General features: G+C 44.1%; 1 protein-coding gene across 2 annotated transcripts in view; it reads right to left on the bottom strand.

Annotated features, from left to right (window-relative positions):
- Positions 1–13,473, bottom strand: part of LOC126183464 (glutamate receptor ionotropic, kainate 2-like) — a 499,151-nt gene extending 485,678 nt beyond the window's left edge. The window contains exon 1 of one of the 2 annotated variants that reach the window (XM_049925465.1): positions 13,337–13,473. The gene's annotated coding sequence lies outside the window, so the exon portion shown is untranslated. The remainder of the gene's footprint in view (positions 1–13,336) is intronic. The other variant, XM_049925464.1, reaches the window with a different exon arrangement.
- Positions 13,474–27,812: the final 14,339 nt, after the last annotated feature.

The raw sequence follows: 27,812 nt of genomic DNA, 5'->3' as shown, positions 1-27,812 counted from the left end.
AAAAACCGTTACCTGGTTTCATCAGAACTGAAACTGAATTAGTCTCTTTGTAACGTGCAGTAGTGTTCATTCTGCTACATTGTGCCAGAAGAAGAAAGATATAGTATGTGAACAATAAGTGAAATGTAAGAGCTACTCAAAACTTATCAGTTACGACTATTCTCTAAATAAAGACGCGTAACGCGTTTGGGGAACATAAATCGCTAATTCTGCTGTTACACTGCCTGATCATCTAACAGAGTGTTATTACTGATGAAGAGATGAAATACGTACCAACCGATTTTATCCCGTACATTCGCTCTGCGAAATCTAAAAATAATTCACAGCAAATGTCATGTCATGCAATATCTTTCTTGTTTATATTCATGTATTCTTGTCTCCTTTTGCCCCAAATCAAAGGCCTTTCACCTACCTCCATTATCAAAATTTCTGTGTTAGTTTTCTCTATATGAAAAGAACACACCCTGTAAGACATACAGCCTCAGAACGAACAACCTACTACCGTCAGTCAGCAACCACTCCACTGCTGTCAGCTGGCCGCTCTTCACGCACCTGTTCCTCCGCCTGCGTGGATTGCCCAGACTTCTGTCGCTGCCGTCGCGCGATTTCCGTTCCACTATGGGATATGCGGCTGGCAAGCGGCGAAATTCCGCAGCCGCATACTTTTCACTCTGCGTGAGCTGCCATAGCAGTGCGTCCATATACCCCGCAGCTGCTGCACATAATTCGCTCGCGTTGCACATGCGCATAGGGCGCTTCCCTCTCGCTCCTCTGCCATAAGACTTCTCGTAGCGCGATCATAGCACCGTTGCCTCGGCTTCCACTGGCCACAAACTACAAACGTCTCAGCTTGAACACCGCCCCAGCGTGTTCAGTAAAATAACACAGTGTTTTCGGTCGAGCCTCACTCTTGCTTGTTCTGCGATAACAATCACATGTATTTTAAACGCCATCGTGATTTCTCAGCCGGCACTGACGGCTGGCAAAGGAAACATCTGCAAGTTCAGCTTTTTGAACATTTCTCCGAGCTCTCTCGCGAGTGAAACAAACTTATGACTAGAGACCGGATTATATGCATTTGCTTGTTGCATATGCATTTGCATATTTGGCTTCTTTTCACCGGTTATTGCATATTTTAACTAAAAACTATTGACGATGCATATTTTCGCTCTATGTTTACAATATTTTAAAAATTTAGACAGGTGCTCTCTAGCTCGATCTAGTTTTGATGTCTCACAGATTGACCACGACCTAGAACTGCGTGCAATCGCTAACTGAGAGGCCACTGCCTAGCGAAATCATTAGAGAAGAGGAACAGGAACAGGCAGACAGAGTCAATGCTCCTGCCCCAGCGCCCCTGGTTAATCAAAAATGGTTCAAATGGCTCTGAGCACTATGGGACTCAACATCTTAGGTCATAAGTCCCCTAGAACTTAGAACTACTTAAACCTAACTAACCTAAGGACATCACACACACCCATGCCCGAGGCAGGATTCGAACCTGCGACCGTAGCAGTCCTGCAGTTCCGGACTGCAGCGCCAGAACCGCTAGACCACCGCGGCCGGCCCCTGGTTAATCCTCTCCGCTGTCATAAAGTACGCGTCGGCAACAATTAAATTAAACCACGCAAGCTTTTAATCGTACGTCCATTGTTTCAGTTCAGCTTTCTATTTACTTGTACACAGCAGAAAGTGTTTACGACGTGTACTGTGTAACGTGTTGTGCGCGATGCCGTTCGAAAAAAGAAACGTCGTTTCGTGGATAGCTGACCATTCTGGAACAATTTCATATGACGGAATTGTTTTACATTGTCGAGTTTTCGAGAAAATCGTTTCGTGCAAAAAAGTTTCAAATAGACCACCATGTCAAGACAAGTCTTCATATCGCAGAAATGCAGAAGAAAGGACCACGTCAACAGCTTAAACACTACTTAACCTAAATTATCCTAAGGACAACACGCACACCCATACCCGAGGGAGGACTCGACCCTCCGCCGGGACCAACCGCACTGTCCATGACCGCAGCGCCTTAAACCGCTCGGCTAATCCCGCGCGGCAACAACAACTTCTGTCAACAGCAAGTTGCAGTAGCAGGGATTTGTCCAAAGGTAACTAATAACGTCGGTTTAACACGGATGTATGTGAAGCATTCATTGCAATCAGTATTCCTCTTCACAAACTTACAAAGCCTATCCTCAAAGTCTTCCCGCGTAAATATTGCTTAAATCAAAATAATGTCACATGAATCAACATTGCATAAACATTACATACCGACAATTTACGTAAATGTTCTGGAAGAGATACGCAATTAACTCAAGGACAGCATTATCTGATTTTCAGTTGACGAAATTACAGAAACTTGTGGCCGTTACATTGCAAATTTAATTGTTGGTGTTTTAAAAGAAGAGCCTTCTTCTTCCTATTTAGCGACCTGCAAAGAACTTGAAAAAGAAATCATTCTGCGATTGCCAGATTTGTGAATAAGGGTATTAGAAAAATATTTTCAGATTCTTCTGCAGATGAAAGGGTGTTTATTTCAGATGCTGCTCCCTATATGATCAAAGCAGGAAAAGCCCTCCGAGTATTTTATCCCAATTTGATTCATGTGACGTGCTTTGCTCGTGGAGTACATCGCCTTGCTGAACAAATACGTTCCGCGTTTGCGAATGTAAATAAACTGATTTTATCGGCAAACAAAGGGTTTCTAAAGGCTTCTGCTCGCATCAAGACCTACAAAGAAAAACTACCAGATGTGCCTTACCTCCCGAAGCAGTGGTAACTCGTTGGGGTATGTGGGTCAAAGCTGAACATTTCGAGACCATTAGAGGGGTAGTAAAAGACTTCGATAGTGTAGAAGCTTTCGCAGTTTGCCAGTGCAAGAAAGCTTTTAATGATTCAGGTATTAAAAAATACATTGCTGTGATTAGCACTCAAGTATTAAAAAGCTTGAAACTGAAGGTTTGGCGTTGAATGAATCTATTCAGTTAATGAATAAAATTATTCTAGTGAACTATTCATTGCCTGAGGTATTCCCAAGAAAACTTAAAGAAAAGTTTGAAAACATTTTAAACAATAACCCAGGCTCTGAATCCTTGTGCCAAATTGATAGTTTTATTAATCAGACGGGTGCACATTTACCAGAAACAAGAAGTGCCAACATAGCACCCAAATTCAAATTCTGCCCGATTATCTCAGTTGCTGTAGAACGGTCCTTTTCTGCTTACAAAAATATTTTGAGTGATCGAAGACACAATCTTACTGCCCAACAACTGGAACAGTACTTGGTCGTTTATGTTTACCATAGTAGAAAAATGTAAAATAAATTGTAAATGATGCTTTGGTCCAATAGTATTAATTAAAAATGATTGCTGTTCAAAAAAATTCTTGATTGTACGTTTTTTTTAAATAAAATATTACGGAGTTTTTGAGTGTGCTCCTCCGCGTGCGATATATCTCGAGGTTGGTCCTATACACATCAACTGTTTCGCTGTGACTCACTCTCATCGCATCCGCTTGTTACCGACCACAACAGCAAAGAAGGAACAATTGTTGAAACATGGTATGCGTCTCCATTTTGCAAATTTTTAGAAAATAATCCCAGGAAGTCCCCCTTCCTAACCTCTACCAGAAAGTATTCAGGAAATGACATCAGCATTGTAAATGTACCGATTTTTCGCGTGGCCGGTACTGCTCCTCGTAACTAATATGCACAGGTTCGACTTTGAGATATAATGCACGCAGTAATACCATGTTTTTTTATTATCTGATCTGGGATGTTTCGACACTTTTCATGCATTTTTAATCATTCTTCATGCATATTTTGAGGTTTTTATGATGCTGTCTCTACTTATGACCATTCTTGCTGCGCTTCTTTGGGTACGTTCACTATCCCTTTTTAGTTCTATTTGGTATGGGTCTCACAAGTTTGAGAAATATTGTAAGGTGGGATGTACGAGTGTTTTAAAGTATTCTCCTTTGCAGACTGCAGACACCTGCCAGTGAAATTAGGTCTACCACATGTTTTGTCTAACGATTGAGCTTATTTGATCATCAAATTTCATATTGCCATAACGTGTTACACCTATGGAATTGTGTGAATTGATTAATTCCAGCTGAGATTCATTGATAGTGTAATCATGTGATACTGCGTTTTTGCATTGTATGAGCCGGCCGGAGTGGCCGTGCGGTTCTAGGCGCTACAGTCTGGAACCGAGCGACCGCTACGGTCGCAGGTTCGAATCCTGCCTCGGGCATGGATGTGTGTGATGTCCTTAGGTTAGTTATGTTTAATTAGTTCTAAGTTCTAGGCGACTGATGACCTCAGAAGTTAAGTCGCCAAGTGCTCAGAGCCATATGAAACATTTTTTGCATTGTATGAAGTACACACTTTTACATTTCGGTACATTTAAAGCAGGATGCCACACTTTATACATCACTTTTAAATCTTATAATGATCTGACTGGACGTTTGTGCAGCTTTTTTCTCACAGCAATGCATTTTTCAGCTCTTCTAGACAGGCCACACCAACTGTCATCATTGAAAAACCTTACACATCTGCGGGTATTTCAAGACGACCATCAATGCTCAATCAGCCATGATGCATACCTGATATCTAAGGTAGGGGACATTGTGGCCCATCCAGCAGGCAGAAAAGTGTTTGCAAAAATTGACCTGAGGGACGCATACCTCCAACTGCCATTGGATGAAGAATCCTGACATATCTTAGTCGTCAGATAGTACAACAGACTTCCCTGTAGCTAGTACCCCAGCAATATTTCAGTGATCTCATGCACAATGTATTGGGCACAGCAAATTAATCAGATGACATTCTCATCACAGGCAACGCCCAGGATCTGGCCAACAACTTGTACACTGTGTTCACAGTCCTCCAACAGGCAAATCTAAAATGTAACAAGGACAAGTGTCTTTTCTTTGTGCGTCAACTTGAATATCTTGGGCACATTGTCAGCGCTTCTAGTACGTGCCTCATGTCTCAGTACACCAAGGTAGTAGGAAAGCTTCTGGCTCCTATCAATAATAGCTAGCTGAAATCAGCGTTGTTACAAATTACTACAAAAATTTTATTCCCCATGTGGCCGCCATTGCTGAACCACTACATGACCTACTGCAGAAAAGTGTTCATTGACAACGGACAACAGTGCGTTTCAATGCTCTCAGAGACTTAAAACAGGCCCTTTTCCACTCCTTGTGCCTCACAGCATACAAGCCCGCCAAATCTTATACTGGCAGCAGATGAATCAGAGTGTGGGATGGGAGCAGCCTGTCCCACGTGATTGACAGTGTGGAATGTACAATCGCTTCTGTGTCCGAAAAGCCCTACTTCTGCTTAGTGAAATTATAGTCATATAAAGAAAGAACCATTACCCACCATTTTCATCCTTAAAAAAATTTATGATTATGGGTATGGTAGGCATGCTCCCTATTTTCAAGGTTTTAGCCAACATTTCCACCAAAACTCCATGCTGCCTTTAGTGGTGGGCCTTGTTCCTGTCAAGTTGTAATTATGATATTCTACCTTACAACATGCAAACGTTTGTCTCCTTTCACATCTACTCCTGGGTCAAGCCCCTGTGTTCGACAAGGATCCCGAAGGCTGACAAATTTATGTGTTGGCTTCTGTCTCGTGTTCTTTGGCTGACGTTTGTTTGATAATTTTTCTCACATTTCGCCAGTACGAGTGGCTGGCATTGCCAAAGCTTCACCCTCCACCATGAGCAATAGAGGGTGAAGCTTTGACAATACCAGCCACTTGTGCTGGCGAAACGTCAGAAAAGTTATGAAAAAAATATCAGCCAAAGAGCCCAAGCCAGAAGCCATCAGACAATTTGTCAACAAGTTGCCATGAAAACCTTAACAATTTTATATTTCACAGTTTGTTTCCACCATGATATCACTACGGATGAAGCCATGGCCAACTTCCTATTGGACACCAAACTCATCACATGCCACAACTTGAAGGGTTGGATTGGGTTTATTTTGGGGGGAGAAGACCAAACTGCGGCGTCATTGGTCTCATTGGGAAGGATGGGGAAGGAAGTCGGCTGTGCCCTTTAAAAGGAACCATCCCGGCATTTGCCTGAGGCAGTTTAGGGAAATCGCGGAAAACCTAAATCAGGATGGCCCGACGCGGGATTGAACTGTCGTCCTCCTGAATGCGAGTCCAGTGTGCTAACCACTGCGCCACCTCGCTCGGTCAACATGGAGGATCCAACCATCAGCAAGATCCTTCATCTGGTATGCCACAGTTGGTCGCCAGATCCAGGAGCTGGAGATCCAGGCCTACTGGCACCATCGGAAAGAGCTCTCAAAGCTGAAAAATGTGCTGCTGCTCCACGGAGGAAACAGTCATCCCCAGGTGGTCATCTTTGCATCTTTCCAGTTAAGGCTCTGGGGCGTGGTGCTCATTGAATGACTAGCCCACCAACATGTCTATTGGCGTGGAATGGACACTGATATTACTCAAATGGTGTCCTCTTGCAAGCTGAACAATGTGCTGCTGCTCCACGGAGGAAATAGTCACACACAGGTGGTCATCTCTGCATCTCTCCAGTTAAGGCTCTGGGGCGTGGTGCTCATTGAATGACTGGCCCACCAACATGTCTATTGGCGTGGAATGGGCACTGATATAACTCAAATGGTGTCCTCTTGCACTACCTGCCAGAGCGAGCAGGCTGCCCCACCACAATGTTAGCTCCGCCATTCTCTTCCAGCCCTTGGTCAAGGCTTCATTTGGATTTTGTGGGACCTTTCTTGGGCCACACTTGGTAAATTTCAATAGACACAGGCAGTGGGTTCCCATACGTTTCAACCATGAATGTCACATCAACTAGACACAGTATTCATGTTTTTCCACCTAAACAACTTCCTGACATCATTGTTACAGACAATGGTCCACAGTTTCCATCTGCAGAATTCTCCATTGGCATTGTCTTAGTTCCCACATCACCCTTCCACCTTGCCTGAAACTAACTAGTAGCATGTTTCGGCTGTTCCTTTACAACTCAAATGCCTAAACTTCACTGTCACCATCGTCTGAATGAGGTTCTCACCCTTTCTCTGGCATCCTACAGGTCAACCCCGCAGGATGTCACGTCTCTTGCAAAGAAACTTCACATTGATGTCATTGGTCCCAACTTTCTATCGTTAAACACACAGTTCACTGACCCCTAGTCAGCAATCTACCTGCCACCGTTTTTCACTCAAAATACCTAATGTGGGCCCTGGAACCTGCCTACTCCAGGGATGTTGAGATGAAATTCACCATCTCCTCCCCTCTGTGGGAGGGGGGTTGGGATGTGGGGAGCGGGAAGATGCTGTACCAAGGCTTAACGCCTGTGACCTCCGTAACCAACATGACATCAGCTCTTCGAAGATGCCTAACACAAAGTGGGCAATTTTCTGGAAGGCAGATAGCCATGGTCCACAAGGACGTAACCCAAGTACTGCTAGAGGCCGCCGTCCACACGGACCTACTCTCTTCTGCAAGACACGTGATCGAAAATAGTTCAGGCTGTAACCTAGGGCCGAGTAGTATTTAGGGCACCTCTCGAGCCAGACCAGACCAGTTTGCTCCGAGTGAGTTTCCTGCGGCAGGTGCCGATTCCACAGGATTCTCATTCGAGAGTCGGCGCACAGCGTCTCTGTCGTTCACGTCTGACTTCGGGACTGCGGGAATTGTCGGCTGTGGGCTTTTGAGTGTTCGTGCCCTCCTTGCCGAAGAAGATGGGGACTCTGTTGTCGTAGCAGACTTGTGGGATTGTAAATTTATTCCTGTTTAACTTTCAAATAACTAAACGCCAGACTTAGACAGTTTTGCTCCCTATTCGACTTAAACTTTGTTCACTCATTTTGTACTTAACACTGAGCGTTCGATAGAACTTTGGCTTTTATGAAGTGTATATTTAGTCAACTTAGACTCAGTGACAATCTGACCAGCCTTGAGCAGCCAGAAGTATTGTTGTTCTGTTTAAAGAGTGACTTATTTTATATTTTGTTTGAATTCACGTGAGAGCAGACATGCTCTTAATCTTTGATAAATAAAAAATATCTAGTCATTGCTACCTAGATATTTTTCGGGTCGCCATCAGTGGACATATCACTTCATACGTTATGGAAGTAACTGCTTCCGCTCATTGTTCTGCAATCGTGTAATCATACAATCAAGGGTCTTACTATCATTGTTTTCGCAATACGTTAATTGTTTATGTTGATGGTCAGTTGCCACTCCCTGCACCAAGTGTCGATCCTCGGCAGGTCTTCCTGCATTTCGCTACAATTTTCTAGCGTTACGACTTCTCTATACACAACAGCATCATCAGCGAAAGGCCTCATGGAACTTGCGATGTTATTTATTAGGTCATTTATATACACTGTGAAAGGAGTGGTCCTGTAACACTCCTTTGGGGCACAACCGAAGTTATATCTACGTCTGAATACTTCTCTCCGTTCAGAATGATGTGCTGTGTCCTATTTACTAGAAACTCTTCAAACCAGCCACACGGATGGTCTGATATTCCGTACGCCTGTGTTTTGTTCATTAGTCGGCAGTGTGTAAATGTATCGAACACCTTCAGGAAGTCAAGGAACACGCTATCTAGCTGGACGCCCGTATCTACTGCTTACTGGGTCTCGTAGACGAACAGTTTTCGGAACCAATGTTGATACCTGCAGAAAAGATATTAGGTCCCCAGAAATGCCATAATAAGCAGGCATAAAACAATTCCTACATTTCTGCAACAGAGAGACGTCAGAGATATAGGCCTATAGTTTTGTGCATCTCGTCGACGATCCTTTCTGAAAACTGAAATGATCTGCTCTTTTTAGCAATCATTAGGAACGCTTCGCTCCTCAAGAGATCTGTTAGAAGAGCAGCAGTTCTTTTGGAAACTCTGTGTAGAATCGAACTGGCATCCCCGCCAAGTCCAGTGGCCTTTCCTCCGTTGAGCGATTTCAGTTACTTTCCTGTCCCATGGTCACTTATTTCGATATGTCATTTTGTAGTTTCTGCGACAGTTTAAATGAGGAGCTGCAGTGCGATCTTCGTCTGTGAAACAGTTATGGAAAAATACGTTTAGTGTTTCGCCTTTCCCTGTGTCATCCTCTTTTTGAATGCCACTCTGGTCACAGAGTATCTGGGAAGATGGCAGCGATACTGTTGCTGATTTAACATAAGTCCAAAACTTCTTAGGACTTTCTGTCAAGTCGGTAGGTAGAATTTCACTTTCGAATTTATTGAACGCTTCACACATAGCTAATTTTGTCTATGACAAACATTTGTATATGACTACCACTCCAGGCAACGTTCTGACAAGTGGCAGTTTAACTACAATTTATTAGACAATCTAAGCTCTGTGCCCAGAACACTTCTTGCAAGCGACGCCCTGCATCGAAATTAGGTTGTTCCTTCTTTTTTCGAATTTCATGTTTCTTCTCGCGTACCCCTTAGATTTTTTCCTTGTGTTTTAAGAAGAATTTTAAGACCTATTTTGTTGAACTTGAAGACGAGAAATTCATACCGCAGATGCCGACAATTTGCGTCATGTCACCGTGTGTTGTTTATTACTGCTTATACAAGTGCTTGACTGCTATCACACTCCAGATTGATATTTTCTCTCTGCGGCGGAATGTGCGCTGTATGAAGCTTTCTGGCATAGTAAAATTGTGTGCTGGACAGAACCTCGAACTCGGGACCTTTGCCATTCCCGGGCAAGTCCTCAAGCGACTGATCCACCCAATCACGACTCATGATCGGTGCTCTCAGCTGTGGTTCCGCCAGTACCTCATCTCCTACCTTCTAAACTTACAGAAGCTCTCCTGCGAACCTTGCATAGCCGTTCGTTGTGGCCGAGCGGTTCTAGGCCCTTCGGTCCGGAACCGCGCTGCTGCTACGGTCGCAGGTTCGAATCCTGCCTCGGGCATGGATGTGTGTGCTGTCCTTAGGTTAGTTAGGTTTAAGCAGTTCTAAGTCTAGGGGCTGATGACCTCAGATGTTAAGTCCCATAGTGCTCAGAGCCACTTGAACCATTTGAATTTGAAACTTGCAGGACTTGTACTCCTGGAAGAAAGGATATTGCGGAGACATGGCTTAGCCTCAACCTGGGGGATGTTTCCAGAATGAGATTTTGGCTCTGCAGCGGAGTTAAGAGTTCGTTTCAGTCAAGAGTTTGGACATGTTGAAGAAGATAAGCATAGATTTTTATTTCTTAAATGAGGTACTTTTTTCTTCATTTTTCTTGGGTGACGTAAGATATGGCAAAAAGAGGAGTGAAATTGATGTAAGATTTCAGTAAATATGACATCCGATGAAGAACAATAAGAATTAATTTTGTGATGTTTGCAGAATCACCGGAGAAAATACCCTGATTGACAGTAAAAAGGCAGTGCAAAGGAAATTTTGCTTAAAACTAGTGTTGACTTACGCTGCATTCACACATTTTGTATGTTCTTTTATATAGTAGTATTTAAATTTATCCCATTTAAATATATTTAAGCGTATTTGCAAAACATACGTAATAGGTTGATTTCAATTGTTTATTACAATAGAAAATACACACGATTATTTCAATATATAACTCTTATTTAAATATTTAAGTCCGTTGCGGTATGAGTGTAATGAAACTTAGCATGTTATAAAAACATGCCACAAATAATAAAATTGGCTGGGGTTCTCAAATCACTTGACATCTTTATATAACACAAATATAAGCACCACCCTATGATAGCAGTCAAGTACGCGCATAAGCAATGCTAAACAACATGTAATGACACGACATAACTTCTCGGCCACTGTGGCATTGGTTCCTCCTCTTCGGTTTCAACAAAACAGGCCTTAAAATTCTTTTTAAAATAAAAGGAAAAAAAATAGGTGGTGTGTATGAAGAAACGCGAAATTTGAAAAAATAAGGATCACCCCAATCCAGATGCAGGGGATTACCGGCTCTTTCGCCTTTGCCAGCTTATGGTGTCAATTCATATAGAGGGCACCGAAAAAGATATGTCAGGTTATTTATATGTACGAGCGCAGGGCACAATAATCGAAGGAACAGACCGTTCACGAATCTGCTACATGGACGGTAAATGCAAGGCGATAAAGGAAGTAGAACGAAAAGAAATTCGTAACGTACGCAGTTCTAAAATATTCATACTGATGTTGACCAGCAAACGGTGCTCAACTGGAAAATATTGTTCATGAGGTAATTAGGAAGTGTTATGTTATATCTAGTTCGCAATGTAGTTGTGAAATCACGCCTATGACTCCTTATAAAACGAACCTTTTACTCAACGAAGAAAAACATACGTCTTTACGTAAAACGGAAAGCATCTAATGTGACATGAACAGAATACATAATTACTGTATGAACATAGATGTAAACTGCAAAATGTAGAGACGTCAAGGACTACTCGAGTGCATCCACAATGGAAACTTAGGCGATTCATTAGGTGGAGCGAGTTGGCTCAGAGGTGAAGATACTGGTCCTTCTACTCGGGAGATACTCATTTCAAATCCCTCTCTGTTCATACTGAGTAAAGTTTTCCGCAGTTTCACGAAATCGCTTCTGCCGAACACTGAGGTGGCTTCTTCAAAACGGTCGCTGCCGATTTTCTGTTCCGTCCTTGTCTTTAAATATTATCTTCAATGAACTCAGTCAACGGAACGGTAGCCGAAGCGTCACTTCTTGTTTCTCTGACGTTGAAACTATATAATCATTTGTGATGGCAAACGTGCAAAATAGCCACCTTGAAATTGGAGTCACATTTCCAACAACACAACGATGAAACACACATACACTGGAAAATATGATGCGGTTCCCACACAAAGCTTCAAGGCAATATGGGAAAAGCGAACAGTTTGATACTCAGAATAATCACATACTTTATGGAATATCTATGAATCCTGCAGTAAACACCGTCACATTTCATTTCAAATATTCCTCAAACACACACAACAAAAGTGGGTCAAAATGAGACACAGACTCGCGGAATCATTGATAAACAATAGGTAATCCGTAATTCGTCCCCACACAATCTTCTAGAACAAGAGGTATGGCTTTGGATGTTGTCCGTTGACGAGAACACACTTTCGTTCACATCAGCCAAACGGTTTATCTCTACAAAATCTTGTTTCGCGCACTACAAATAATGAGTTATGACATTGCTTTATTTGACGGAGAATGCATTGCATCACTATCTCTCTCTCTCTCTCTCTCTCTCTCTCTCTCTCTCTCTGTGTGTGTGTGTGTGTGTGTGTGTGTGTTTTTTCATATCTATTTTACGTCTTACACTTCCGCTCTGAATACTATTTAGCATAATGATTCTAATCCGGAAAATTACAGAACATAAATATCTTATTTTTTCATAATCACTGTAATTATGACGTTGCATTGCTATTACAACACGCTTCGTCAACGCGAAACTGTGGTACTCCTTACTTATGATACAGCGAAACAAGTTAAGATTTTAGAATAAACCGCGTCACCTTCAAGTTCCATTTTTTTCCCTCTCGTTTGTAATATCTACGTTGTAGAGGTCGTACGAAATCTTGGCAAACATTCTGGTTCTAATATTGGAAACGAAACACAAATGTGCCCATGAATCGATCTGGAGATTTCTCTCAGACGTTTCACTTTGCATGTAGTGAAACATTAACGTTAAATGTACATGTGTTAATTAGTCTCTCTAATTACATAAGATGTGATACTAAATGTGAGACATTCTCAAGCTTAGCGTCAAGCTGAATGACGGATAATTTTTCATTGTTTGATATAAAATATAAAACGATCTGTGGTCCGAATGTGTGTCATATATTCAATTCCTGTACGTATAGAATATGACAGATGGATGATGCTTCTGCAAATCAGTTATTGTAATAAAAAAAGTATCGCTCCGAACTGGAGCGGATCGCACCACAAGCGCAATAACGAGTAACTAAAAGTACGCTAAATGCATAATGTAATCGTGTTTGATAGACGAGTAATCGGTTTAAGTACAAAATTGAGCGTTTGGATCCTGCTTTGAAGGCTGACGATGCATCACTACGTATTGCTTTGTGCTGCAGTGGGCGATGGAATCGCTGCATTTTATGAATCACCAGTAAGTAGTATCAACTAAAGTCCACAAAGTAACTTAATAACTTAACAAAAAGGAATTTATTACCTAAGTGACGGGGTCAGGACAAAACAGAAGGAAGAAGAAATACGGGCTGATTTCGGAAGGTACAGAGAGCGTTTGTAGGAAGTAGAACACGAAGTAGAACGCTGACGATGAAATTGCTGGTTATGGCGCAACATAAGACAAGCTGAGATGAGACAGTACTTACGATGGTTCCGTGGCGCCGCTGCGCAGCCGCCCCAGCACTGGTTTGGCCTAGCAGGACGCGCAGACTAATTTAAGCAAGGCGATCGTCTTCTGTCTGCCGACGAAGACGCCTCACGTGGCGCAGCCCCTCTCTCATACGTCACCTCTACACACTCAAAACGCCGCTGCAGCTGCATCTGTATTTGGCACGCCTTTTTTGCAACCGTTCGGCTTCGATTTGCGCATGAGCCATCTGTGCTTTCTCAATGGTTTCCAGTACACTTCTCTCCTTATGTGATCACTGAAATTCAGTTTAAGCTGGAGGGCCGAGAATTGTTTGTTGGTTTCACTTAACGCCAGCAAAATGGGGCGTGGCTTTGTGCGTAGTCACCGGCTACGCCAGGGGATGGGAAAAACCGACCGGTTACGACCGATACCGATGTTGTAATTCAGAATAACCGATATTTTTCGGAATTCTTTTGGTCTCAGTTATAACAGGTTTTTTTCATTTTTTACTGATGTCTGAGAGAAAGAGCCGGCATATAAATTTGTGACAGAAGAAGTGCCAAAATTTTTAGTTTTTAAATAAAACTTTTTTAAAAAAGTGAATGACTTCTATTCGTAAAATTTCCATTGCTTCGAAATATCAGGTTATTATAGAAAATGGAAAAAGCGATCATTGCCTTTTTTTTAATAACAATGGTGACAATTAGAAACTAGCAATGAACACATGACATAAGAATCGGTACAACTTTCCTGAGACAATAATGCACCTGTTATCAGTACAGGGTACACATGTAAGTACGTGTGCAAGTCTTCCCTCGCCTGGTCTATTCGGTAGTTTCTCGCTGTTGTCCTTGACAGTGGCACCATCCCTAGTCTGGAAGTATTTTACGAAGTACGGTAGCAGTGAAGTTAAATGCTTTATTTACTTTAAAAAATGTAAGGACAAAACATCCATAATGTTCCTTGAAAGAGAAGTTAAGTTTGATTTATACAGGGTGGTCCATTGACAGTGAACAGGCCAAATATCTCACGAAATAAGCATCAAAACAAAAAAACTACAAAGTACGAAACTCCTCTAGCTTGAAGGGAGAAACCAGATGGCGCTATGGTTAGCCCGCTAGATGGCGCTGCCATAGGTCAAACTGATATCAACTGCTTTTTTTAAAATAGGAACCCTCATTTTTATTACATATTCGTGTAGTATGTAAAGAAATATGAATGATTTAGTTGGACCACTTTTTTCGCTTTGTGATAGATGGCGCTGCAATAGTCGCAAACGTATAAGTACGTGGTATCATGCAAAATTCCGTCAGTGTGGACGGTATTTGCTTCGTGATACATTACCCGTGTTAAAATGGAGCGTTTACCACTTGGGGAAAAGGTCGATATCGTGCTGATATATGGCTATTGTGATCAAAATGCCCAACGGGCGTGTGCTATGTGTGCTGCTCGGTACCCTGGACGACATCATCCAAGTGTCCGGACCATTCGCCGGATAATTTCGTTATTTAAGGAAACAGAAAGCGTTCAGCCACATGTGAAACGTCAACCACAACCTCCAGCAAATGATGATGCCTAAGTAGGTGTTTTAGCTGCTGTCGCGGCTAATCCGCACATAAGTAGCAGACAAATTGCGCGAGAATCGGGAATCTCAAAAACGTCGGTGTTGAGAATGCTACATCAACATCGATTGCACCCGCGCCATATTTCTATGCACCAGGAATTGCATGGCGACGACTTTGAACGTCGTGTACAGTTCTGCCACTGGGCACAAGAAAAATTACAGGACGATGACAGATTTTTTGCACGCGTTCTATTTATCGATGAAGCGTCATTCACCAACAGCGGTAACGTAAACCAGCATAATGTGCACTATTGGGCAACGAAAAATCCACGATGGCTGCGACAAGTGGACCATCAGCGACCTTGGCAGGTTAATGTATGGTGCGGCATTATGGGAGGAAGGATAATTCGCCCCCATTTTATCGATGGCAATCTAAATGGTGCAATGTATGCTGATTTCCTACGTAACGTTCTACCGATGTTACTACAAGATGTTTCACTGCATGACAGAATGGCAATGTACTTCCAACATGATGGATGCCCATCACATAGCTCGCGTGCGGTTAAAACGGTATTGAATAGCATATTTCATGACAGGTGGATTAGTAGTCGAAGCACCATACCACGGCCCACACGTTCACCGGATCTGACGTCCCCGGATTTCTTTCTGTGGGGAAAGTTGAAAGATATTTGCTATCGTGATCCACCGACAACGCCTGACAACATGCGTCAGCGCATTGTCAATGCATATGCGAACGTTACGGAAGGCGAACTACTCGCTGTTGAGAGGAATGTCGTTACGCGTATTGTCAAACGCATTGAGGTTGACGGACATCATTTTGACCATTTATGCATTGATGTGGTATTTACAGGTAATCACGCTGTAATAGCATGCGTTCTCAGAAATGATATGTTCACAAAGGTACATGTATCACATTGGAACAACCGAAATAAAATGTTCAAACGCACCTACGTTCTGTATTTTAATTTAAAAAACCTACCTGTTACCATCTGTTCGTCTAAAATTGTGAGCCATATGTTTGTGACTATTACAGTGCCATCTATCACAAAGCGAAGAAAGTGGTCCAACTAAAACATTCATATTTCTTTACGTACTACACGAATATGTAATAAAAACATGGGGGTTCCTATTAAAAAAACGCAATTGATATCCGTTTGACCTATGGCAGCGCCATCTAGCGGGCCAACCATAGCGCCATCTGGTTTCCCCCTTCAAGCTAGGCAAGTTTCGTTCTTTGTAGTTTTTTCGTTTGACCCTTATTTCGTGAGATATTTGGCCCGGTCACGATCAATGGACCACCCTGTATACCTATACTATTATTGCCGCACTGTAAACTTAGGATAATAAGTACACTCTTAATTTTGTGGTTGCTTCAGGATGAAAAGCTGGTACCATCCAAAAATGACGATGCAGGAAAGACATCAACTTGTGAACTTTCGCTCTCGCAACTGCTGCACCTATTTCCTTCACCTCCGCCAGCTTTGCTGGTGACAATGAGGCCGATTACAGCCACAGTCTCAATCACATATCGACCGACATCTCCTGCTGCTTCACCTTCATTAGAATTTTTCAGCTTTTGTTCGATCTCTATGTTTATTATTGGGAATAAAAACAATAAAATACCGAAAATCGGTTATCTCGGAAACAGGTTATTTTGATGTGTTTTAACATTTAAAGTGCAGACGAAAAACACCGGCATATCCCAAAATCAGTTGTTTCAGCGATAACCCCCATCCCTACTAAGGTAGGTTAGATAACGCTCAAGTAACTCGTCGACATGTAGGTCATTAGACATGAAGAATTGGCCAGTTGAACAAGGATGGGGAGCAAATCGCTAAAGCAGCTTAGTAATTTTTGACCCAAATCTTTTTCGAAATGTAATAATAGATTGAAAATGTGGCTTATGCCATCAGAGAGGTACCCCCATCTTGAACAGTAGCAAGTAAAACAGTCTGATATATGAGCGTCATTCAGAGCCCACTATCCGTAAAGGCAGTCTGTTATTGGAAACAAGGTATAGGGCGCGGTATTGCTGTCCAGAAGACATAGAGGAAATCCCCTGCCGACCTGTGAGATCCAGTTTTTTCGCACTTTGCCTAATATAATTCAGGTGAAAGCAAACATCTACTTTTTTCCGTCTTACTCAATTGTATAAGGTTCAAGAATGGTTCAAATGGCTCTGAGCACTATGCGACGTAACTTCTGAGGTCATCAGTCGCCTAGAACTTAGAACTAACTAAACCTAACTAACCCAAGGACATCACACACATCCATGCCCGAGGCAGGATTCGAACCTGCGACCGTAGCGGTCGCTCGGTTCCAGATTGTAGCGCCTAGAACCGCACGGCCGCTGCGGCCGGCAATTGTATCTGGTGTTCGATCTGTAACACCTCTATGCAGACGACCGAGCGAAAAGGCTAATAGCTGAGATACTTCCTGCCATTAGGGAAGAACATGAAGGACATGACTTATTCCATTCGCTATAAATGCTGATAGATAGACTGAGTAAGGAGGTATTGAATCTAATTAAAAAATAAATTTAAGGTACAAACCGAATACAAGAAGGGATCGTTTGATAAGACACATCCTGAGACGTCAAGGAATTGTTAATTTAGTATCGGAGGGAAGTGTGTTGAGAGGAGTGGTGAGTGGTGGGTGGTGGGGGGATTGTAGAGAGAGACCAAGCTTTGAATACAGGGTAAGCAGGTGCAAAATAATGTGACTTGCTGTAGTTATGCAGCTGTCATGGTACTTTCGTGAATATCCCACCACTGCACAATAATATTCCCACGGGCCTGCGTACGTGATGTGGTGCATGTTTCGAACAGTCATTGCCAGGATGACGGTGTATACGGACATGACTAACGACCTGGTGTTAACAAGAAACATGGTTCATCCGGTCAGGTGACGTGTTTCCATTTATCTGCTGCCCAGTCTCGACGGTCCCGTGCCCACTGCAGTCGGAATCGACGATGTCGTTCGGTCAACATGGAAACACATAGGGTTAGACTGCTGCGGAACCCCATGTTCAACAGCGTGTGCTAAACCGTGTGCTTCGAAACAGTTGAGCCTGTACTAGCAGACCTGCAAAAGATCGCCGCCTATCCTGCTTTACAGAGTGATCAAGCCCCGGATTTCCCATGATCTGTGATGAGTCGTGAACGTCGAACGTCTTGTCACCTGTTCGTGATTTCACAGGCCTTCAACTACTTACCACAGATACAACAGTAGCATTCGAACAGTTGAGCTGCTTCGCCGTTTCCGAGATGCTCGTTCCCTGGCCTGGGGCCATAACAGTCTAATCTTAGTCAAAGTCCCTTAATACCGTTGATTTCCGTATTTCCGGATCAATTTTGTATCCCGGGGTACAACCTTCCCATTATTCCATTATTTCGTTTTTTTATATATATAATCACCTGCAACTATGCCAGTCGGGTTACAAAGAGGGCCATCTGTTTTAAAACGAACGCACCCTCAGAGAACGTCTGTCGTGTAAACCACGGATCTCTGTTATCACTTTCTGTAAGCTGAAGGCTCAGGTGCGCATCTACACTTCCAATCCATACACTTCCGAAAATCATTCTAAATGGTCCCTCACAGTTCCTTAACGGAACATAGTCATATGCGTGATGGAATTTACATATGTAACTGCTGACGGGATTTGAACAAGGGAATGCTCATAATGGAACCCTGCTTCTTGTAAAAGACGTAGAAGATCGCCGTATGACATATAGATTATCTTGGGGACGATTATTGCATCAGTAACGTCTGGATACAGATGAAGCTAACTTATAAAAGTGGTACTTAATGCACTTGAGGAGGGTGAGAGTGTTACGGGCAACAATGTTGGATCGCTCTAGGTTTTTGATTCTGTCGACCATAAGTTATGCTAAATAAGCTAACATCAATCGAAATAAGGGTTGTGATCATATCTAGTAGATAGGTTTAAAGAATACATATAACACGGACCTCAAAGCAACTAAATGTTTAGTGAAACACTTATCAGAACCAAAATACGAGGGTAGTCCCAGAAGTAAGGTCTACTATTTTTTTTTATAAGTACAGAACTCGTGGCAGTTGGTCGCACTGTTATGAAGAATGCTTCACGTGCTGTGTGTAAACATGCGCACGCCGCGCTGAGGCGCTCAGTCGGCTTGGCAGCCGTTGAGAATGGAGCTGCTGTTGGATGTAACCGCCAAATGCGAATTGCGCACAGTTATTCGGTTTTGAGCGCAAACGGCACTGCGCCGATTGAAATCCATCAAAAATTGACGGAAGTGTATGGTGAGTCATGCATGGATGTCAAAAATATTCGTAAGTGGTGTGGAGAGTTTGCATCTGGTCGGACCGAAATTCACGACGAACAAAGGACCGGGAGACCGTCAATTTCTGAGGAGACAGTGTTGAAGGTTGAGCAAAGCATGCGTGAAGATCGGCGCATCACCCTGGATGATCTCTGCACGTTGGTTTCTGAGGTTTCCCGAAGCACCACTCACAGAATTTTAACGGAAACATTGAACTACCGGAAGGTGTGCGCAAGATGGGTGCCACGCATGCTGACTGAAGACCACATGCAGCAACGAGTTGATGCTTCGTGCGCATTTCTTCACCGCCTTGCAGCCGAACAGGTCAACTTTCTGGACTCAATTGTCACGGGTGACGAAACCTGGGCATACCACTTTACACGTGATACCAAGCAACAATCACGCCTGTGGCGACATCCTTCTTCGCCAAAGCCGCGGAAATTCAAACAAACACAGTCTGCCGGTAAAGTCATGACAACCGGTTTTTGGGATCGGAAAGGAGTATTGTTGGTCAACTTTATGCCCACTCGGACTACAGTTAACGCTGACAGGTACTGTGGGACTCTGAAAAAACTCAAACGGGCAATTCAGAACCGGAGAAGAGGAATGCTGAACAAGGGCATACACATTCTCCATTACAATGCTCGCCCACAAATCGCTCGGCAAACCGTTGTTCTCCTGCAACAGTGTCAGTGCGACATAATCACCCACCCACCCTATAGTCCTGACTTGTTGCCCCGTGACTATCACCTGTTCCCTAGGTTAAAAGAACATTTGGCCGGAAAGCGATTCAGCTCCGACGACGAGGTGAAAGAAGAGGTTCAGAACTCTTTGAACAGCATGGCGGCGAGCTGGTATGACATGGGCATACACAAACTGCCACAGCGTCTACAAAAATGCATCGACAGAACAATTACAAAAGTGAGTCAAGTTTACAGAGAACTTGGTAGTATGATTAATTTATCAGCACCTCCTTTGGCGTAGATGCATGTACTGATTTGTTAGGAAAGGAAGAAGGAAGGAAGATTGGATTTAACGTCCCACCGACATCGAGGTCATTAGAGACGGAGCAGAAGCTCAGATTGTATCAAAAACGAGGAAGAAAATTGGCTGTGCCCTTTCAAAAGAACTATCCCGGCATCTGTCTGGAGCGTTTTATGGAAATCGTGGAAAACCTAAATCTGAATAGCCAGACGCAGGTTCGAACCGTCATCCTCCCGAACGCGAATTCAGTGTGCTGACCAATGCACCACCTCGCTCGCTTTGTTTGGAAAGGGTGTTATAAACCCGCTGTGTCCTCTTCTGAGGCAAGCTGGCCCACAACGGTGGTAAGTGGCCTCTCATATCTCGCATACCGGGACTGGGACGGAGTCGACGTCCGAGCTGGTCCCATACGTGTTCTATCGAGGACAGATCTGGGGAACATGCCGGTTACGGGAGTACCTCAATATCACTCAGAGAGTTCATAGAGACTCGTTCCATGTGTGAACGAGCCATTGCCTATTGAAGTATGGCTTCACGTTACTGTCACAGGAGAGGTAACACATGACGACACAAGATGTCCATGACATACAGTTGTGCCGCCAGAGTTCCCTCAATCACTACCAGCCATGACTTGAAGTCATATCTGATGGCTTTCCATACTATGATACCAGGAGTAACACCACTGTGCCTCTCCAAAACGCTGGAAGAGTGGGACCTCTTCACCATACTCGCCAACGAAGGTCATCCGGGGTGGTGCAGATTCGAGGTTCATTGTTGAACACAATGCGATGCCATTCATAAGCAGTTCATGCTTCCCAGTCACGACACCACTCGAAAGGCAGTAACTTTTTTTGTGGTATTACAGGCAGCCTACGCATGTGACGGTATTTCCCTAATCTGGTTCCTGTTAGTCTCCAACCAATGGTGCAGGATGACACAGAATGTTTCAGGGGTCCATTGCTTGTTCTCGAACGGCAGGCGCAGATGTGAAGAGGTTACGATTTACTTGGTGCTGTGGGAAGTCGTTCAGTATTTTATTCTTCTCTTTACTCAAAAGGGGAGGGGGGGGGGCGCTGACGCTCCAGGTTAATCAATTGAATTATAGTAGGCATCGATAAAACGTATGCAAACGTACCATCCAAAATTGTGATGGGGGAACTTACGAATATAAATGAAACAAGATTTATAATGGCTTCGATTTATTGCAATAAAATGAATACAGGGAGTTACAAAAAGGTACGGCCAAACTTTCATGAAACATTCCTCACACACAAAGAAAGAAAAGCCGGCCGGGGTGACCGAGCGGTTCTAGGCGCTACAGTCTGGAACCTCGCGATCGCTACGGTCGCAGGTTCGAATCCTGCCTGGGGCATGGATGTGTGTGATGTCCTTAGGTTAGTTAGGTTTAAGTAGTTCTAAGTTCTAGGGGTCTGATGACCTCAGATGTTAAGTCCCATAGTGCTCAGAGCCCCCCCCCCCCCCCCCAAAGAAAGAAAATATGTTATGGGGACATGTGTCCGGAAACGCTTACTTTCCATGTTAGAGCTCGTTTTATTACTTCTCTTCAAATCACATTAATAATGGAATGGAAACACACAGCAACAGAACGTACCAGCGTGATTTCAAACACTTTGTTACAGGAAATGTTCAAAATGTCCTCCGTTAGTGAGGATACATGCATCCACCCTCCGTCGCATGGAATCCCTGATGCGCTGATGCAGCCCTGGAGAATGGCGTATTGTATCACAGCCGTCCACAATACGAGCACGAAGAGTCTCTACATTTGGTACCGGGGTTGCGTAGACAAGCGCTTTCAAATGCCCCCATAAATGAAAGTCAAGAGGGTTGAGGTCAGGAGAGCGTGGAGCCCATGGAATTGGTCCGCCTCTACCAATCCATGGGTCACCGAATCTGTTGTTGAGAAGCGTACGAACACTTCGACTGAAATGTGCAGGAGCTCCATCGTGCATGAACCACATGTTGTGTCGTACTTGTAAAGGCACATGTTCTAGCAGCACAGGTAAAGTACCCCCTATGAAATCATGATAACGTGCTCCATTGAGCGTAGGTGGAAGAACATGGGGCCCAATCAAGACATCACCAACAATGCCTGCTCAAACGTTCACAGAAAATCTGTGTTGATGACGTGATTGCACAATTGCGTGCGGATTCTCGTCAGCCCACACATGTTGATTGCGAAAATTTACAATTTGATCACGTTGGAATGAAGCCTCATCCGTAAAGAGAACATTTGCACTGAAATGAGGATTGACACATTGTTGGATGAACCATTCGCAGAAGTGTACCCGTGTAGGCCAATCAGCTGCTGATAGTGCCTGCACACGCTGTACATGGTACGGAAACAACTGGTTCTCCCGTAGCACTCTCCATACAGTGACGTGGTCAACGTTACCTTGTACAGCAGCAACTTCTCTGACGCTGACATTAGGGTTATTGTCAACTGCACGAAGAATTGCCTCGTCCATTGCAGGTGTCCTCGTCGTTCTAGGTCTTCCCCAGTCGCGAGTCATAGGCTGGAACGTTCCGTGCTCCCTAAGACGCCGATCAATTGCTTCGAACGTCTTCCTGTCGGGACACCTTCGTTCTGGAAATCTGTACCGCGCCACGGCTATTGCCCCGTGCTAATCCATACATCAAATGGGCATCTGCCAACTCCGCATTTGTAAACATTGCACTGACTGCAAAACCACGTTCGTGATGAACACTAACCTGTTGATGCTACGTACTGATGTACTTGATGCTAGTACTGTAGAGCAATGAGTCGCATGTCAACACAAGCACCGAAGTCAACATTACCTTCCTTCAATTGGGCCAACTGTCGGTGAATCGAGGAAGTACAGTACATACTGACGAAACTGAAATGAGCTCTAACATGGAAATTAAGCGTTTCCGGACAAATGTCTACATAACATCATTTCTTTATTTGTGTGTGAGGAATGTTTCCTGAAAGTATGGCCGTACCTTTTTGTAACACCGTGTATAGCAACATTAACAAGATAAAATCATAGACAAATAACCAATTGAATGGCAACCTTTGGCAACTTTAATATCCTTGGCATATCTGACATATGGGTCAGAGGGAAGGGGGAGGGGGAGTTAATAATCTCGCAAGAAATTTACTTATAATCGCGGAATGCCAACTGATTGTCGTAATTTTCGTAGAAGTAACTCATACTACAGAGAGGAAAAGCGTCACACCTATGGGCGAAGTTGAAAGCAAACTGTTCATTGCTGACAAAATGCAAGTCTTCAGAATTATTCTTGAAACAAACGGATAACAAAAAAAATTACTCTGATTTCCCTATGCCTCTTCTTGTGGCTGTGGTATGACCTCATCATAGTGATACAGGTGATGGTGCAAATGGTTGCACAATCGATCGTTGGTGGAACCAACGACCCTCGCCATTGGTTAATTCCCAATTAGCTCGAAATGTTTTCAAGTCCACAATGCATCATCTCAGGAGGCTCTGCGTCATCTCTCAGCGTCGAAGTCGGACGGTAGGGGCTCCAGATTCTGATTTCCAAATCGAATGTGATGGAAAAGGAAACATTGCATTGGCGCGTTTTCTGTTTCTCACAGTATACGACTGGTTCGGCTGTGAATCTTCCAAGTGCTGACTGATCAAACTGGCGTGCCATCCTGCGGCGCCTCTGCACAACAGCGTCTGTCCGGTGGCTAGTGACCACTTGGGCCACCCTTGGCGACCTGTCCAATAACTGGTCCATAGAAGGGTCTGTTGCATACACACATATACTCCTCAAAATTTAATAATGTAACCTAAATGATCTAGATCTGTTAGTATCAGTTCAAGTTCATGACTAGATCACATCTGTGGGTTTTATATTTGAAGCTGCATGTGTGGCATGGGTTAAGAAGCATCTTTATTGTTGAGCTACGTAGTGTGTTTCAAAGTTGAAGGGTTGGTGACCTCCTGCACTTAACGTTGCTAGCTACAGCCAGTGTTGATTCAAGGAAAGTAGTCAGACATCTGTTCTCACACAGTGACAGTTTATCGGTTTATGGGTGGGACGTCAGAGTCGTATTAAACTTGCCGTATGAAATATAGTCTCAAATGGTGTGTATAGTGCTCAGAAAAATGTTAACAGGCTACTGAAAATGTCACTTGGTGATGTAAACAATGCTTTCAGAAATGGCGCAGCGTCGCTGGCTCAGTTGCGGCATCCGAGCTGCCATGGGAGACCATCCAAGCTGCCATGGGAGACCATCCCATGGCAGCTCTGAACAAGGGCAGCGGCCTGCGTCCCTCACCAGTGACCCATTGTGGTCGGCTTAAGCCGTGACATGGGGCGCAACCCCAGTGACGTAGCAGCTCCAGTGACATGTAACAGTTGTCACGGTCCACAGTCAGGTGTCCACCCAGGTTCATTGTGCAAGCGGCTCTCGCCTGCTCGTGGTGCAACCTCCATCTTGCAATGTATACCATCTCCCGTCTGCACTCTCCGTACCTATGGCTCTCAAGAGGTTGTGTGACATCAAACAAGGTTACAATGCGAACATTACAAATACACTTTAGACAGGGTGAACATTAATAAAACCGACAAACTGCAGCGAAGGAATGCTTACTGGAAATGGAGGGAGAAAGGTCCTATGAATATGTGCCCAGAAATGCGCCGTTGACATGGTAGATGGCGCTGACGAATGACAATTCCTCTGACCATGTGCCATGTTTTCCTTATGTGTTGCAGATGATGGGTTAGTAGCAGTTTTCATGTAGGATACACATAATCACACTTTGGCTTATACCATGTTGTCAGGCCACTTGCCTGGAGCTTTTACTAGGCTTCGTCTCAATATACCGTAGAACCCGAGTCTCCAAATTTCATATATATCTTCTTCTGTGCGGTTGCACAAACAGTGCCCAAGCTCTTACGGGAATCGGTAAAAAACCGTGAGTAATGAGTATAATGGGCAGGGGCACTATGAATATAGTGCGGGACAACAAGTTGAGAATGTGGGTCTCACGGGAGGCGTGCCAGAGAGAAGTCCCTGCAGTTGCACTATCCTCTGTGTCCTCGGTGACTTGGAGAGAAAAGCTACTTTGAAATTCTCGTTTGATCGTAATTACGCCCTACCTAAACTACACAAAATCGAAGATTGGTTAGAATACGAAATGAAACTTGATTCAGAGGATGTCATTGGAATGCATCTTTCGGTAGTGAGCAGCGTTGTATTTGTCAAATTGAAGAATGATAGCTTATGCGACAAAATAGTTGAGTCTTGCGGAGGAATTATGAAGTTTAGACATTGTGATGGTAACGTAGGGGAAGTCATCATAGCCCAGGCAGGGTTTGAAATACGGGCGATCAGAATATAAGAACTGCCATTCGCAGTACCAGCTGAACAGATAAACGCAGTAATAGCGCCGAACGGGAAAGTTCCCAGTAATGTTTCCGAACGGTGGTCCCACGCACGCAGATTCCCAGTTCTCAACGGAGTGAGACAATTAAAGGTCGATTTGCACAATCATGTACCGTTGTAAATCAGCGTCTGTGGATACCGAGGCATCGTTATATACGATGGCCAGCCGAGGACGTGCGCGGCGTGCAACTCTCCCGGCCACGTCCCCGCTGAGTGTTTACAGCGGCGAGTGGCGCAGCTGCCGGCTGGCGAGGCGCCGAGACCGCCGGCTATGACTGCGCTGCCAACGACTGAACGCTACGGCTGTCCGCCGCCAAGTCCTGACCCAAGGCCCTAATGTGAACACGGAGAACCATCCAACCCGAGCAGAAGCCCAGATTGCCACCACTGCCACAACAGAAGCGAAACCACCCGAACCTAAGGAAATCGTGACAGCTGCAACGGTTTCAACACAGCAGACCCCGAAAGGTATTGGGAACCACCGCAAATTCTCCGATTCCTTCACTGTTGAGAATGACATGCAAGAACCATCCCTGAACGAGCAACCTCGTAGTGAACCGATTTTTCTATTGACACCATCGTCCACTAAGAGCACGGGCGACAATTTGGCTCGAAACACCACCCTCTCAGGTGATTTGAAGAATACTGAGAAAGACGACATCAGATAGCAGCCGGTGAAACCTAAACGGCAAACACGAAAACAGAGCCCTGAAGACATTCAAGAACTGGAGCACAAACTCTCACGTAACATAAAAATTCTTATAACAGATAGAAGCGGAAAGCAAGAAGTGGTAGACGTCGGAAAACCAGACATCCGAAACCCGAATGAGGACGTACATATGAACCTCGCCCCTCCAATTGAAGAACCAATGGAAGCGGTTGACCACCGTGGACCTGATACGGGGACAGCTTGGTGTAACGACACTGAATGCGATTAGTGGGACTACCGAATGACGCAGGCGTATAAAATTGCCACTCTCAATGTAAACATAATAGTTTCGGACGTAAAGTTACAATCTGTGAAGAACTAATTATATGCCACCGACATTGACATAGCGATGATACAAGAGGTTCAAATTGCTCTGAGCACTATGGGACTCAATATCGGAGGTCACCAGTCCCCTAGAACGTAGAACTACTTAAACCTAACTAACCTAAGGACATCACACACATCCATGCCCGAGGAAGTATTCGAACCTGCGACCGTAGCGGTCACGAGGTTCCAGACTGAAGCGCCTAGAACCGCTCAGCCACACCGGCCGGCGATACAAGAGGTAGTTACGACCAAAATAGCGGATGTGTACGGATATGAGGCGATCTTAAACATAGGTAATGAATGTGGAACGGAAATATTGTTCAAACACGGCACACCATGTACAGCAAAAGCTATACTTGAATCTGGACGAGGCATAACTGCACAAATATATGATCTACTTCTTGTATATGCTCCCTCCGGAACCAGCGGAAAACGAGCAAGGAGAAACCTGTTCCGGTGCGAAATTGTCCCATTACTAACGGATCCTTGATTGCACATAATTTTTGGTGGAGATTTTAACTGCTTATTGCGTCCAGAAGATCAAGTTCCGAACTTAAACTTTTGTGAGGAGCTGTTGTTAACTAATGGACTAGATATGATAGACACTTGGTGCCGTCTTCGTCCGCACACCCGAGGATACACGTACGTATCCAGTAATTCGGCAAGTAGACTAGACAGGCTGTATGTAACGAAAGGTTTTATCCATAATGTAAGTGACTGCGAAATTTGGCCTCTTAACTTCTCGGATCACTGCGCATTTCATATAACCACGCAGCACACTAAACAAAAAAACATTCCTGGGGAGGGGCGTATGACAGCTAAACGTGTCACTTCTGGAGGATGCAGAACTGAAACAGGAGATCCATGATACAAATGGCAGCGATGCCTTCGGTCGCAATCATGGACTGTGCGGCTGGTCCCGGCGGAGGTTCGAGTCCTCCCTCGGGCATGGGTGTGTGTGCTTGTCCTTACGTTAATTTAGGTTAAGTAGTGTGTAAGTTTAGGGACTGATGATCTTAGCAGTTAAGTCCCGTAAGATTTCACACACATTTGAACATTTTTGAGCACCTTGAGGTATCACTTTCGTTGTCTCCGCGAACTATGATCCCATGGGATTAGTACCATACAGATCTAGAATAAAACGCACTAAAGCAAGAGTAACAGCGTTGGTACGACAATCTC

This window comes from Schistocerca cancellata, chromosome 4, assembly GCF_023864275.1.
Source record: "Schistocerca cancellata isolate TAMUIC-IGC-003103 chromosome 4, iqSchCanc2.1, whole genome shotgun sequence".
Lineage (NCBI taxonomy): Eukaryota > Metazoa > Arthropoda > Insecta > Orthoptera > Acrididae > Schistocerca > Schistocerca cancellata.
This window is presented reverse-complemented; position numbering and strand designations above follow the sequence as displayed.